The following is a 14,938-nucleotide window of genomic DNA, read 5'->3' on the forward strand; positions in this document are numbered from 1 at the left end:
GCCCCGGCCCTCGGCCGCCCGTAGCTCCCCAACTCTGGCCCCCACCGACCCTCCTACCACCTGCCAGCCCCCACAACTCCCCACTAGAAACCCTCTACCCGACCGCTAATGCTCTCCCCGCCACTACCGAAAATAGTTGCCTAGTCACCGAAACACCTACCACCCGGCCACCAGGGAACCACCTGGCCACCATAGCTCCACCCAACCACCACCGGAGCACCACCCACTAGCCACCTCCGCTCGCCCAGCCACCAGACTACCCCTTCCTCTTGTTTTGAAGGGGGGTTTGGTTTTTTGGCCATATCTTGGGCATACAGAGTTGTTTTTTCGAAAACAAATAGGCGTCGAAAATTTGGTTCCAAGACGGACCTCGTGATGTTGGTATTTTTTCCCAATTTTTCTATTTGACTATTTTTTTCCATTCAAAGTGTGGTCTCATTTTTGTACTCTGGAAGCCATAGAATGAGCATCCAAACTCCGTTTTTTAAAAAATTTATATTTTTGGAAAGCATGTTGATGAGGAGGTAGAAAGGTAGTTGGTCTTCTTTGAGGTTGGTAGGCTTTTGTTCTCAATGTGCTTCCCAAATTAATCCCTAGGCATAAATGGGATTCTTCTAAACCTTTCTCCTATCTTCTCCTCTCTATTCAACACTACTTCCACCCTATTGTATTGGACATCACTCCTCCTTACCTTCCATGCTAAGGCATTCAAGTCTGAAATGAGATCCTCTTGTGTGTCACCAAAAATGAACAAGTTTGGTTGTCCAACTGGCTGTATCTCCTCTCTTCCAGGAATGGGCAACTGTTGAAGAACCATGGTTTACCTAATCTTAATTGCACCTTTAAGGATTTCAATCATATTAATCTATTTATTGAGCATCTGGACAGGTCTGCAAAGTATGAAGACTGTCCTTCACCTTTCAAGAATGAAAATTTCTAAATTGGATGCAAAGAACGTTGGGTTACTCAAGGCAACTTCTAGGTTCAAATGGTCATTTTGGTCAAATGACTTAATGAAATGCTATGGAGTTTGTAGTAGGGTGTCTCAGGGCTTAACTTATCAGTTTTGATGATTTGAAACCATCACTTGCTTCTCCTTCCTTACCGATTTCATGAAATGGTCAAATTTGCTCCAAAAAGGCTACTAGAATTAGCCCTAGTTTTTAATGAAATTTGTTCACCCAACTCAACCTACTAAACTTCATGACAAACCCTTGGAGATGTGGTCATTTGATGATGAAAGCTCAAGGATTTTTTCTATGGCAAGTATTGTACAGACTGTTTTAGGACTGTCCCACAAAATATGCACTTTTCAAGTGTTTTTAAGGGTTTTAGAGAGGGTTTGCAATTTAAAGGTCTCCTCCATGGTGCTAGACCCAAATTAAATGGTTCACACTTTGCTATAACACATGTCCAACACTTACAAGGATTCAAAACTTAACTGAGCACACTATCATTTTATCAAACAAGTACCATTCTGCTGCATTTACTCAGAAAATAACAGTCTAAAGACTAGGACAGCGATGTTTTCAAGGTTTTGCATACTTTGTTAACATTAATAAAACAAATACAATGAAAGTATATCACATATGAATGCAAAAATGTCTTGACAGTAGTTGGAGCAACCTGCAAACAAGTAGGAAAGGGTTTTTTTCATGACTGTTGGTCATTTACCCGCCTTACTGCACTTTTACAGTCTTAAAACTGTGACAACTTTCTTTCTCTGTTTTGACCTGCTTCTTCACTCTGTCCCTGGCCTACAAGAAGGTATTAATGGCATGATATAAAAATGCATATAACCTCTTCAAAGATCTTGAAGGTTTGAATACTAAAAGGATGACTCAAATCATGATAGCATTATAAGACTGTGACAAAGGAAACACTTTTCTAGGATCCTTATTTAGGTCCTTTACAATCAAATTGTGTAATTTGTCTTCTTCACATTGAAACCACTTGCAAATACATTTCCATGATGCATAAAAGAGGAATCCATCATTCCATCCTATCCATTAGGGAGGTTGGCAATGAGGTTTTATCCACGAAAAAGTGACACACTGTTTTTACAATCTGATTACACCTTTGCTTCTTGCAACCAACCAAGTCATGAGAGAGACAAGGATGGTAGAATACAATTAAGACTCTTACCAACTTAATTCTTCTTCAACATATCAAAGTACAGTGCTATGAACAGCAAAGTACCATTCAAACAACTTTAAGGATACCCAAGCCAAGTTGCTCACTCCACATACTTGCCATGGGTTTACAAACACCTATGCATAGTTAGAAAAGGAAAATAGATGTATGATACAGTATGTACAGAGGGTCCAACAAATTTCCTCAAAGCCATGGATGAAAAGACCTTGAAGAAACTAGTTGGACCATGAAAGACCTTCCATTTGAACCATAAAACAATGCCTTTCCTAAGAGTACTTCAAATAAAACTTGTTCCAATCACTACTAAAACATCAAAGGAGATCACATCAATCAAAAACAGGATCAGTACGGACTCATGGAGCCATGGTACGGACTGTACTCTAAAAAGTGCAGAAAACTAGTTAAAAACTCACAAAATACAAGCACAAACAAGTATTTCTCTTATTTTTCCAACATGAACAACCCATACAATGATTGGAACATGGTTTTTATACATGTTCCAACTTATTGAAGCCCTTGTATGGATAGGTATAGGCTGGAACTAACCAAAACCACCAAAAACCACTTTTTTGACAACTTTTGACAACTTTTTGACAACTTTTTGTTGCTCAAAAATTGCATTTTGACTTCCGGTGACTTGGCACTCAAACCAATGACTCAACATAATTTAGAAACACTAAATAAACATGCTCCAATGCTTTTCAAGGCTTTACAAGATCAAAAATTCAAAAATGCTCATTTGGACCCAAAATTGACAATTTTTAGCCTACCGAGCAAAAAACCAAAAATCTTGGAAACTCTTAAACAAAATGAGTTCCAAACCTTATTACACCACAAAACAAACCTATTAAACCTACTAGAAGCATGAAATAAACACACATGCTTAATTTTCAATAAAATGTTATACCTACTAGGATTTGAGCATTCAGGTGCTCAGGTGCTCCTACACTATACTCCCCTAAGGACAAAGAAGTCATGTGACTCCTTTGGGCAGTAAAGAAAGAGGAATTCCAGCTTTGAGAAAGTCACTTTCAGGTATCCATGTGGCTTCAGAAGCTAGTTTATCCTTCCACTTGATGAGATGCTCCAAGTAGGTATGGTGTCTTGTCTTTTTGATGATTCTTGAATCTAGTACCTGCTGAGGAATGGGAGTAGAAGAAGAGGGGAGAGAAAGATCAGAAAGGGAATGAGAAAGATCTGAAACTCTTTGTGAATCTGATGGTAGCTCCCCTTTGAATGGCACCAAATCTGCGATATTGAAAATAGGAGACATAGAAACTTCATTAGGCAAATCAACTTTGTAAGCATTATGGCCATATCTAGCCAAGATTTTACATGGTCCTACTTTTCTCATTTGCAACTTAGTAGGAACTCCTTTCTATAACCGTGACTTGTTGAGATGGACCATCACATAATCACCCACTGAAAATTGAATATCTCTTTTTGAAGCATCAACTCTCTCCTTAACTTTTTGAGTAGTTTCCTGTAAAGACTTTTGTACTTGCTCATGAATTTCTTTCATAGACCGTGCCATATCTTCTGCTATACCACTCACTTGCTGCAAATTAGTTACATCATTTAACTCAAAAACACCTCTAGGATGTATTCCTTAAACAATCTGAAATGGGCTCTTACCAGTGGATCTGTTTACACTGTCATTGTATGCAAACTCTGTCTGATGGATGAGTTGATCCCAACTTTGCCCATATTCTTTGGTAAGACATCTGAGTAGATTACCCAATGTTCTGTTCACCACTTCTATTTGGCCATCTGTCTGTGGATGGTAAGCTGAGCCAAAAAACAAGTTAGTACCCAATTTCTTCCATAAAGTTTTCCAAAAATGACCCAAAAACTTAGCATCTCTATCAGATACAATACTGGATGGCAAACCATGAATTCTTACAACTTCCTTAAAGAAAAGAAAATCAATGTGACTAGCATCATTAGTAGTTTTGCAAGGTATGAAATGTGCCATTTTACTGAATCTGTCAACAACCACAAAAATACTATCACATCCTATTTTTGTTTTGGGCAAACCTACCACAAAATCCATCCTTATGCAATCCCAAGGCCTAGAAGGTATGGGAAGAGGCTGATACAAACCAGCATTCATGCTAGTACCCTTGGCTTTCTGACATACCATGCATTGCTCAACATATTTCCTGACATCTGCCTGCATCTTAGGCCAAAAATAGTGCCTCTGAACCAATTCCAAAGTCTTATTAAGACCAAAGTGACCGCTCAAGCAACCATTGTGCTTTTCCTATATCAGATTCTCCCTCATTGAACCTTTTGGCACACACAGCTGTCCACGCCTGAATAACAATCCATTCTGCAAAGTATAGTCAGCATATTCACTATGAAAAGTATTCTGAAAATCTTGACAAACCTTGTAAATATTAGCAAAATCAGAATCATGTGGATATAAGTCCTTAAAACATTCTCTACCAATACTTCTAATCTAAATTTCTTGAACAGTAAGTAACCTTCTACTCAATGCATCAGCTACTTTATTGCACTATCCTTTCTTATGCTTCAAAGTAAAGGTATATGCTTGCAAAGACTCTACCCATTTAACATGTCTGTGACTAAGCTTATCCTGTGAATTGAGAAAACTAAGTGCCTGGTTGTCAGTGTAAACCACAAATTCTTTAGGAAGAAGATAATGCCTCCATTTCCTAAGTGCCTGAACCAAAGAATACATTTCAAGATCATATGAAGAATATTTCTTCTTAGCATCATTAAGCTTTTCACTGAAAAATGCAACAGGTCGATTATCCTGACTCAAAACAGCACCAATAGCAATATTACTTGCATCACACTCTAAGGTAAACAATTTGTCAAAACTAGGTAGAATCAACACTGGTTGAGTAGCAACCCAAACTTTCAGCAATTCAAATCCCCTGTTGGCTACTTTTGTCCACTGAAATTTCACTTTCACTCCACCCTTAATGGTTTCTAACATAGGTGTACATATTTCACTGAAACCTCTGATAAATTTCCTATAAAATTGAGCAAGTCCATGAAAACTCCTGACATCACTAGCATTCTTAGGGGTTGGCCAATTAACTATGGCTTCTACCTTATCTGGATCCATCTTCAAATCACCCCCTGAAACAACAAAACCCAAATAGACCAGCTCTTGCTTAAGGAAATCACATTTTTCTAGATTGATAGTAAGTTGTTCATCATTCAATCTTTGTAAGACAATCTGCAAATGTTGGAGGTTTTCTTCCTTGGTTTGACTGAAAATTAAGATGTCATCAAGGTACACAACTACAAACCTGCCTATGAAGTCATGTAACACCTCATTCATCAATCTCATAAATGTACTGGGTGCATTTGTTAACCCAAATGGCATGACTAGCCATTCATACAACCCCTCATTTGTCTTGAAAGCTGTTTTCCATTCATCCCCCTCTTTGATGCGGATTTGATGATAACCACTTTTTAGGTCTATCTTACTGAAATATTTTGCCCCCCCTAAACAATCCATAAGATCTTCTATCCTAGGGATGGGGAATCTATACCTGATTGTGATCCTGTTTATTGCTCTTGAATCTGTACAAAGTCTCCAAGCCCCACCTTTCTTAGGTGCTAACACTGTGGGTACTGCACATGGACTAATACTTTTTCTAATCATTCCTTGGTCTAATAGCTCTTGGATTTGTCTTGCCACTTCCTGATTTTGTTCAGGTGTCATTTTGTAAGCAGCTTTGTTTGGTAAGGATGCACCTGGGATGAAATCTATCTAGTGGCTAATGGCTCTCTAAGGAGGTAGAGAGGTTGGTTGACCATCATTAACAATTGACTTAAACTGATCTAGAAGTTGCTGCACCTCATTTGGGATTTCTATCTTCTTTTCTTTCTTTTCATCAAGTGGTTTAGTTACCAATGCAAAACCTATGCCATCACCTTCTTTTAGGGTATGAATGAACTCCTTTTCACCAACAAACAAAGTGTGAGGAACTTGTGGTTTGCCGCCCTCTCTTTCTTCATTAATGGACTGAATTTTATAGTTGACACCATTCTTGAAAAATGAATATGAGTTCTTTTCACCATCATATTGTGCTTTCCTGTCAAATTGCCAAGGTCTTCCTAAAAGCAAATGACAAGCATCCATAGGTAGTATATCACACAAAATCTTATCTTGGTACTCACCTATGTTAAACTCTACCCATGTTTGTTCACTCACCAATACATGTTGCCCTTTTTCCAACCATGTGACCTTTTAGGGCTCATTGTGTTGTATTCTAGGTAGATGAAGTTTTGTAGCAGCTTCTTCTGATATGATGTTATCAGTTGATCCTGAGTCAATGATAACTTTGCACACCTTTCCTTGGATCTTACATTTGATCCTGAAAAGAGCTTTCTTTTGAGACATATCTTTTTGAGATGGCTCTTTCATGAGGATCCTCCTGATCATGAGGTTTTCCCCTTCTTCTGATGGTAAACACCTTTGATTTGGTGTGGTTTCCTCTTGCACAAAATGGACTCTCTTATCACCTCCTTGAGATGAGCTTGGCTTTTCTGGGCATCTATATGCTGGGTGGCCTAGTTTCTGACAGTTATAACATTTCATGGTGAAGAAGTATGAACCTCTTCCAGGTCCATTAGATCTACCCCTTCCTGGGTTGCCTGATCCCCTACCCCTATAGTTGGGTCTACTCTAAGAATCCCCGCTTTGCTCAATAAGCTTAGACTCTCCCTAGGACCTATGATCTGTGTATCTTCCCCCAAAACTGCCTCTATGACTGCCTCTGTTTCCTCTGCCTCTGCCTCTACCATTATGTTCTTGTTTCTTCTTGTTTCTCTCTTCTACCTTCAGTGCTAATTGATAACACTTCTGTAATGTGTTGGGACACCATAGGCTTAACTCTTCCTGAATATTCCATCTTAACCCATTGAGATACCGAGCTACTCTGACATTTTCATCTTCTTGTACCTTAGATCTAAGGCTTAGTTTTTGGAATTCTTCAGTGTAACTACTGACATCTAGGTCTTTCTGTCTCAAGTTTTGTCTCTTCCTATGCAACTGGATTTCATAATCTTTAGGCATGTAGGTGTCTTTGATCTTAGTTACCATTGTCTTCCAGGTGGTTATGGGTTTCTTTCCCTCTTTCACCCTTTCCTCTTTGATGAATTTCCACCAAGTTAAGGCTGCCCCTCTCATTCTAGATTTGGCTACCTTCACTTTCTGTGCTTCAGTAATGCCATCACATTCAAAGTGATTCTCTAGACCCTCTATCCACTCCATTAGTGCTTCTGGTTCCATCTTGTCACTAAAAAGGGACACTCCATCTAGGGCCTTTCCAGTCAAAGCTTTCAAAGCTTGTAAAAAGGTTTCTTGTTCTCTATCCAAGATTGGATCTGGTTCTAGGACTTCTTCCTCTAAGGTTTCCTTCTTATCTTCAGCATTTTCTACTCTCTCACTGACTTCTTCGGTCTTGACTTCTACTTGGTTCAACTTTCTTTCAAGTTGTTGTAATCTTTCCCTAAGGAGTCTATTTTCTTCAACCTGATCCTCCATCCTCTTTGCTAACTCTGCATTGGTCACCATGTTGTTGGTGTTGTCTCCCACTGACTCACTACGTGACATATGCTAATCTCTCAACCCAAATCTGAATTGGCTCTGATACCACTATGATGAGGAGGTACAAAGGTAGTTGGTCTTCTTTGAGGTTGGTGGGCTTTTGTTCTCAATGTGCTTCCCAAATTAATCCCTAGGCACAAATGGGATTCTTCTAAACCTTTCTCCTATCTCCTCCTCTCTATTCAACACTGCTTCCACCCTATTGTATTGGACATCACTCCTCCTTACCTTCCATGCTAAGGCATTCAAGTCTGAAATGAGATCCTCTTGTGTGTCACCAAAAATGAACAAGTTTGGTTGTCCAACTGGTTGTATCTCCTCTCTTCCAGGAATGGGCAACTGTTGAAGAACCATGGTTTACCTAATCTTAATTGCACCTTTAAGGATTTCAATCATATTAATATATTTATTGAGCATCTGGATAGGTCTGCAAAGTATGAAGACTGTCCTTCACCTTTCAAGAATGAAAATTTCTAAATTGGATGCAAAGAACGTTGGGTTACTCAAGGCAACTTCTAGGTTCAAATGGTCATTTTGGTCAAATGACTTAATGCAATGCTATGGAGTTTGTAGTAGGGTGTCTCAGGGCTTAACTTATCAGTTTTGATGATTTGAAACCATCACTTGCTTCTCCTTCCTTACCGATTTCATGAAATGGTCAAATTTGCTCCAAAAAGGCTACTAGAATTAGCCCTAGTTTTTAATGAAATTTGTTCACCCAGCTCAACCTGCTAAACTTCATGACAAACCCTTGGAGATGTGGTCATTTGATGATGAAATCTCAAGTATTTTTACTATGGCAAGTATTGTATAGACTATTTTAGGACTGTCCCACAAAATATGCACTTTTCAAGTGTTTTTAAGGGTTTTAAAGAGGGTTTGCAATTTAAAGGTCTCCTCCATGGTGCTACACCCAAATTAAATGGTTCACACTTTGCTATAACACATGTCCAACACTTCCAAGGATTCAAAACTTAACTGAGCACACTGTCATTTTATCAAACAAGTACCATACTGCTGCATTTACTCAGAAAATAACAGTCTAAAGACTGGGACAACGATGTTTTCAAGGTTTTGCATACTTTGTTAACATTAATAAAACAAATACAATGAAAGTATATCACATATGAATGCAACAATGTCTTGACAGCAGTTGGAGCAACCTGCAAACAAGTAGGAAAGGGTTTTTTTCATGACTGTTGGTCATTTACCCACCTTACTGCACTTTTACAGTCTTAAAACTGTGACAACTTTCTTTCTCTGTTTTGACCTGCTTCTTCACTCTGTCCCTAGCCTGCAAGAAGGTATTAATGGCATGATAGAACAATGCATATAACCTCTTCAAAGATCTTGAAGGTTTGAATACTTAAAGGATGACACAAATCATGATAGCATTATAAGACTGTGACAAAGGAAACACTTTTCTAGGATCCTTATTTAGGTCCTTTACAATCAAATTGTGTAATTTGTCTTCTTCACATTGAAACCACTTGCAAATACATTTCCATGATGCATAAAAGAGGAATCCATCATTCTATCCTATCCATTAGGGAGGTTGGCAATGAGGTTTTATCCACGAAATAGTGACACACTGGTTTTACAATCTGATTACACCTTTGCTTCTTGCAACCAACCAAGTCATGAGAGAGACAAGGATGGTAGAATACAATTAAGACTCTTGCCAACTTAATTCTTCTTCAACATATCAAAGTACAGTGCTATGAACAACAAAGTACCATTCAAACAACTTTAAGGATACCCAAGCCAAGTTTCTCACTCCACATACTTGCTATGGGTTTACAAACACCTGTGCATAGTTAGAAAGGAAAATAGATGTATGATACAGTATGTACAGAGGGTCCAACAAATTTCCTCAAAGCCATGGATGAAAAGACCTTGAAGAAACTAGTTGGACCATGAAAGACCTTCCATTTGAACCACAAAACAATGCCTTTCCTAAGAGTACTTCAAATAAAACTTGTTCCAATCACTACTAAAACATCAAAGGAGATCACATCAATCAAAAATAGGATCAGTACGGACTCATGGAGCCATGGTACGGACTGTACTCTAAAAAGTGCAGAAAACTAGTTAAAAACTCACAAAATACAAGCACAAACAAGTATTTCTCTTATTTTTCCAACATGAACAACCCATACAATGATTGGAACATGGTTTTTATACATGTGCCAACTTATTGAAGCCCTTGTACAGACAGGTACAAGCTGGAACTAACCAAAACCACCAAAAACCACTTTTTTGACAACTTTTGACAACTTTTTGACAACTTTTTGTTGCTCAAAAATTGCATTTTGACTTCCGGTGACTTGGCACTCAAACCAATGACTCAACATCATTTAGAAACACTAAATAAACATGCTCCAATGTCTTTCAAGGCTTTACAAGATCAAAAATTCAAAAATGCTCATTTGGACCCAAAATTGACAATTTTTAGCCTACCGAGCAAAAAACCAAAAATCTTGGAAACTCTTAAACAAAATGAGTTCCAAACCTTATTACACCACAAAACAAACCTATTAAACCTACTAGAAGCATAAAATAAACACACATACTTAATTTGCAATAAAATGTTATACCTGCTAGGATTTGAGCATTCAGGTGCTCAGGTGCTCCTGCACCACGTGCTGTGTACTTTCCAGCCATATGGGTTTTATTTCCAGAGTCTTCTCCATGCATATTTTATTCAGTTTTTTTCTTTTCAGCACTCTGGTGGATATCTTGGTTGTTTCAGGTCCTGGGATCTCTTCTTTGAGCATGATGTCTCTATTTTGGTTCTCCTTTCTATTTCCAGTCTTCTTATCATTATAACATTGTATTTATGCAAACACATTGAGATAAACTGCCATCATGCATTGTTTACTTGGGATCTTGCATATCTTGTGCCTTATTGTACATGCACTACCTATAAAGTGCCATGAGGGGGTTGATATTTGCCTTGTTTTCCATCCACCTTTGTCAAGTGAGTATTCCTTCCATGACATTCACCTCATGTTGTGTGTCAAGTGAGTGTTCCTTCCATGACACCATGTACTTTTCTCAGCACCTTTGATGTTCCTGGTTCTTCATCATGCAGTTCTTCTTGGCCATTCTTTTCAGTGCTCCTATCCCTTTCTCTTTTTCAACATTGTGAGATTTTGCCAAGATCAAGAGCTCAATGAAAAGTACAATAGAGACAAAATATAGGACAAGAATAAACTATATTCTCATCAATAGAAAATGATCAATAAAATCAATTACATACAATGTAGATGAGCCTGCTTATATAGGCAAGGCTTATGGATATGTGAGCACACAAACATGACATGTGGCTCAATAAGAAACAAGGGTAGGTAGGAAATAGGTGTGGGTAGGTAGGAGAAATAATATAATAGTCCATATGAGGTGGATCACCCACTGAATGTGGAGTGTAACAACAAGATCAACACCATAAAAGGTGGAAATTCTCCTACACACACTATCCCAATGTGGCACAAACACCCAAGTGTCTCATACCCAAACTACTATGAAATGCATTTCCTAAGTAAACTTAAGTAAGTGTAATAATATCCAAGATGAATAATTATTTACACTAACACCCCCCCTTAAGTGCAACTTAGGGGAATGCACTTAAGTCTACAATGCAACTAAGCAATGGAAGATGGGTCCCGGCTACTAGGCCATGTTAGGTACCCATGTACAAATGCAAATGCATGCAAACCAATGCAATGAAGTCTATCACAAAGTGGGGAAAAAGAGAAAAACCCAATGGGAAAAAACCCTCCCCCAAAAGAGAGATGAAAACTATATACAAGAGAACTCTCATAGAAGAATGTGAAGGACAAAACCCCATGTGAGGAAAAAGTCCCCCCCCATATGAAAGAAGAAGAGAAGCTAGGAAGCCCCCCCTGAATGTGGATTCTACACCAATGATAGAAGCTTGATGTATGAAGAAACTACTCCACAAATGTCGAACAATATTCCTCCCCTTAGGAAGAAACAAAACCAAAGGTGTATCCATGAAGTCTCTCCAATCATGAAGGGAAGATGTATGAAGAAAACTTGTGATGAAAGGAATCTCTAAAAACTGCTCAAGTGTCCCCATGTTGATGCTGAAAGATACCCCCTCCAAAGGTGGTAAACTATGCCACATTGCTGAAAAAGGAACTCCAAGATCTAGTGGAGATGGATGTAGAACATGTCCCACAGACTCACATGTCTCCTCAAAAAATAAAGAGACCTTCTCCAACTGTTGTACATAAGTATCCACAATCATGTCAACCTCAAAAGAATGATCATGTAGAGAATGAATAAGAGGGTCAGAGTGTTCACTCACAATAATCGAAGAAGGATCATCTTCATCAAAGAGAAGATGAATGTCATCAATGATGTCTCCCAAATCTGCAATGTAGGATTCCATAAATAAACTTGCAATGTCTATCAAGTAATCATCCCATGAATCGGAAGTTGGAAGACAATGAATATCCTACTGCACTGAATCACATGAAGGAAAAACTATCGCACTATCTGCATCATCAGGTGCAATAGGTGATGTGATATCAATATGAGGATATGAAATACAAGACTCAAGAACGGGTTCACATGTGAGAATCCCCATGTTCAAGTGCCCAAAGTTCTCAAAATCTGAACGATCACAAGAAGTGTGATCGACATGTGTAAAATCATCAAATGTGAAATCATCATCATCAATAAAATCTGAAAAGGAGTATAACCAAGATGCATGATCAACCACCCCAGTCGCAATGATAGCTCTAGTTTCCAAGTCTCTAATGAAAACTGACTCAGGTGTGAACTCCACAACTTTCTTAGTTGCGCCATGTGTGATTTGATATATAGAAAGGAGATTGTTTGTCAAGTGGGGTACACACAACACATCATTGAAGGAGTTACCCCCAATATCAATTTATCCTTTCCCAATCACATCCATGTATGTATGATTGCCCATCAAAATCTGCGCCATGGTGCAAGGCTCAAATGTAGAGAACATAGACTGCGAAGATGCCATATGATGAGAAGCCCTTGAATCTAGAAGCCATCTCTCTGAATCATGACTAATAGTAGCACATAGAGATTTTCCTTTTCTTGTCCCAAAAGAGTGAGTCTTCCCACTTGTAGAAGCCATGAATGCTTTCCCTTTCCCTTTTGAATGTGAGGAAGTGGAAGTTGATGAATCATCCTTGTTGTAGACATTAGGCAAATCAATGTTATGCTTTTTGATGATATGTGTGAGCTCATCAATCTTCTTAGAATGGCAACGATGCTCCTCATGACCAAACTTTTTACAATAGGCAAGTAGGTCTCTCCCTCTTTGGTGAGTTATCCCTCTTGGAAGAGGATGAATCTCCTTGTTGTGGAGAAGGTGGTGCTTTTTCCTTAGGCTTTGATTGTCATTTCTTCTTGTTTGAGTTGTCCTTTCCTTGATTTCCTTTGTTCCCTTGATTTGCCACTAATGCTCGAGACTTAAAAGCCTTAATAATGCCCATGCTTATCAACTTAGTTTGTTCCATCATCAACATTTCATTGAAAGCATAAAATGTACGCATTGTGTAGCTTGAACCCATTGTCATCCTATGGGTTTGGAAACTAGAAACAAATGCTACATATTCTTGTGGAAGCTTGCCTATCAAGTTGAAGATCAATTGAGTATCCTTCTTATCAATGCCACAATCTTTGAGTTGTGCCCTCAACTCATTTGCCTTAGTGACATAATCTTGTATAGTATCAAAGTTCTTGGGATATAACATGGTGAGATCACTATCAATTTGATATCCCCTAATCTCATCAACTTGACCATACAAGTCTTGAAACTTTTGCTAAGCATCCTTGATTAGAGTACACTTCTCAGTATGAAAAATGAGATCATTTGATACATACTTTCTTAAGGTACCAATTGCCATGATATTTTTAGTAAGCCAATCCAAGTGAACAACTGGATCAACCTTAGGATCAATAGGAGTAACAATAGTTCCATCAATGTAATGAGTTAGTCCTTTTTCCATAAGTTTACTCCATGCATCAATTTTCCAAGTAGCATAATTATGAGGAGTTAAGAGAGGAAACTTAGAAGAACCCATAGCAGCAAAAAGGAAGGAACACAAGAGCACAAAAGCACAAGAGACACCCCCCCAAATTCACTCAATCAAAGTACCCCCCCAAAAATGATGATTTTGACACTTTATATGTAGTGCGTGTACAATAGGCCACTTGCAAACAATGACAAGATGAAATTCTAATTTTGTTTTACAACTGCCCCAATAGGTTGAGAACTTCAAAGAAAAAGATCAGAAAGATAGATCTATGCAATACAAATGCCAAATTGGCCAAATAAGACCATATGATGAAAGTATAATTTCTACCCATAATTGTTGCAAACTGATAGCATATTCTGATAGTAGACAAAAAATAATGCACTTTCAAAAAAAATGGCACCTGAAAAGGAGTTTGTATGAGCCCGAACGGAGACCTGGAAGTTGCAGAAATGAGGATTGGACAGGTACAGTCACCAAAAACTGAGAATTCTGAAACATCTGTCCATCAAAATCAGAAAATAATTCCACCACATGAAAGTACATGAAATTATAGCCCATTTAAAAAAGAATGCACCAAAAAAGGAGAAAAAATGAGCATGATATGGCCATTTGAAGTTGAACTTCAAAATCAAAAAGCTCAATGAGAGGGGCCTGCAAAAATTTCAAAATACTGCTGATGTGGCGCTGACGTCAACAAATGACAAGCATAAATTTGACACCCATCTACCATTCAAAAAAGTTTCCCTCCCTGCCCATTCGGTGTCCGTACAGTATGGACATGACACGTGACGATCTTACTGGGCAAAAAAATGACGTGGCTATCTGATGTGTCTAGCTGACGTGGTCAGAGGACAGTGGGCCCGGTGCTAAGGTGGATAGTCCACGTGGCGAGAGGCTACTAGTAGAGGTCACGTGGGGCCAAGTTGACGTGGCACGGATGCCGGCGAGCAGAAGCAGCATGACCAAAGGGGTCATAAGCACCGGAGAAGCCGGAGGTACCGGTGGGTGGAGGTGCCGGCGGGTGGTGGCACCAACGTGGTCGGCGGTGCAGCGTGACTAGCGGGAGAAGCAACTGGTCCGGACGGCGGGCCGGGAAGATGTCAGTTGCCGGGGAGCCGAGGAGCTGGGGAGGCATCGGGAGCAC

This window comes from Cryptomeria japonica, chromosome 7 (genome assembly GCF_030272615.1).
Source record: "Cryptomeria japonica chromosome 7, Sugi_1.0, whole genome shotgun sequence".
Lineage (NCBI taxonomy): Eukaryota > Viridiplantae > Streptophyta > Pinopsida > Cupressales > Cupressaceae > Cryptomeria > Cryptomeria japonica.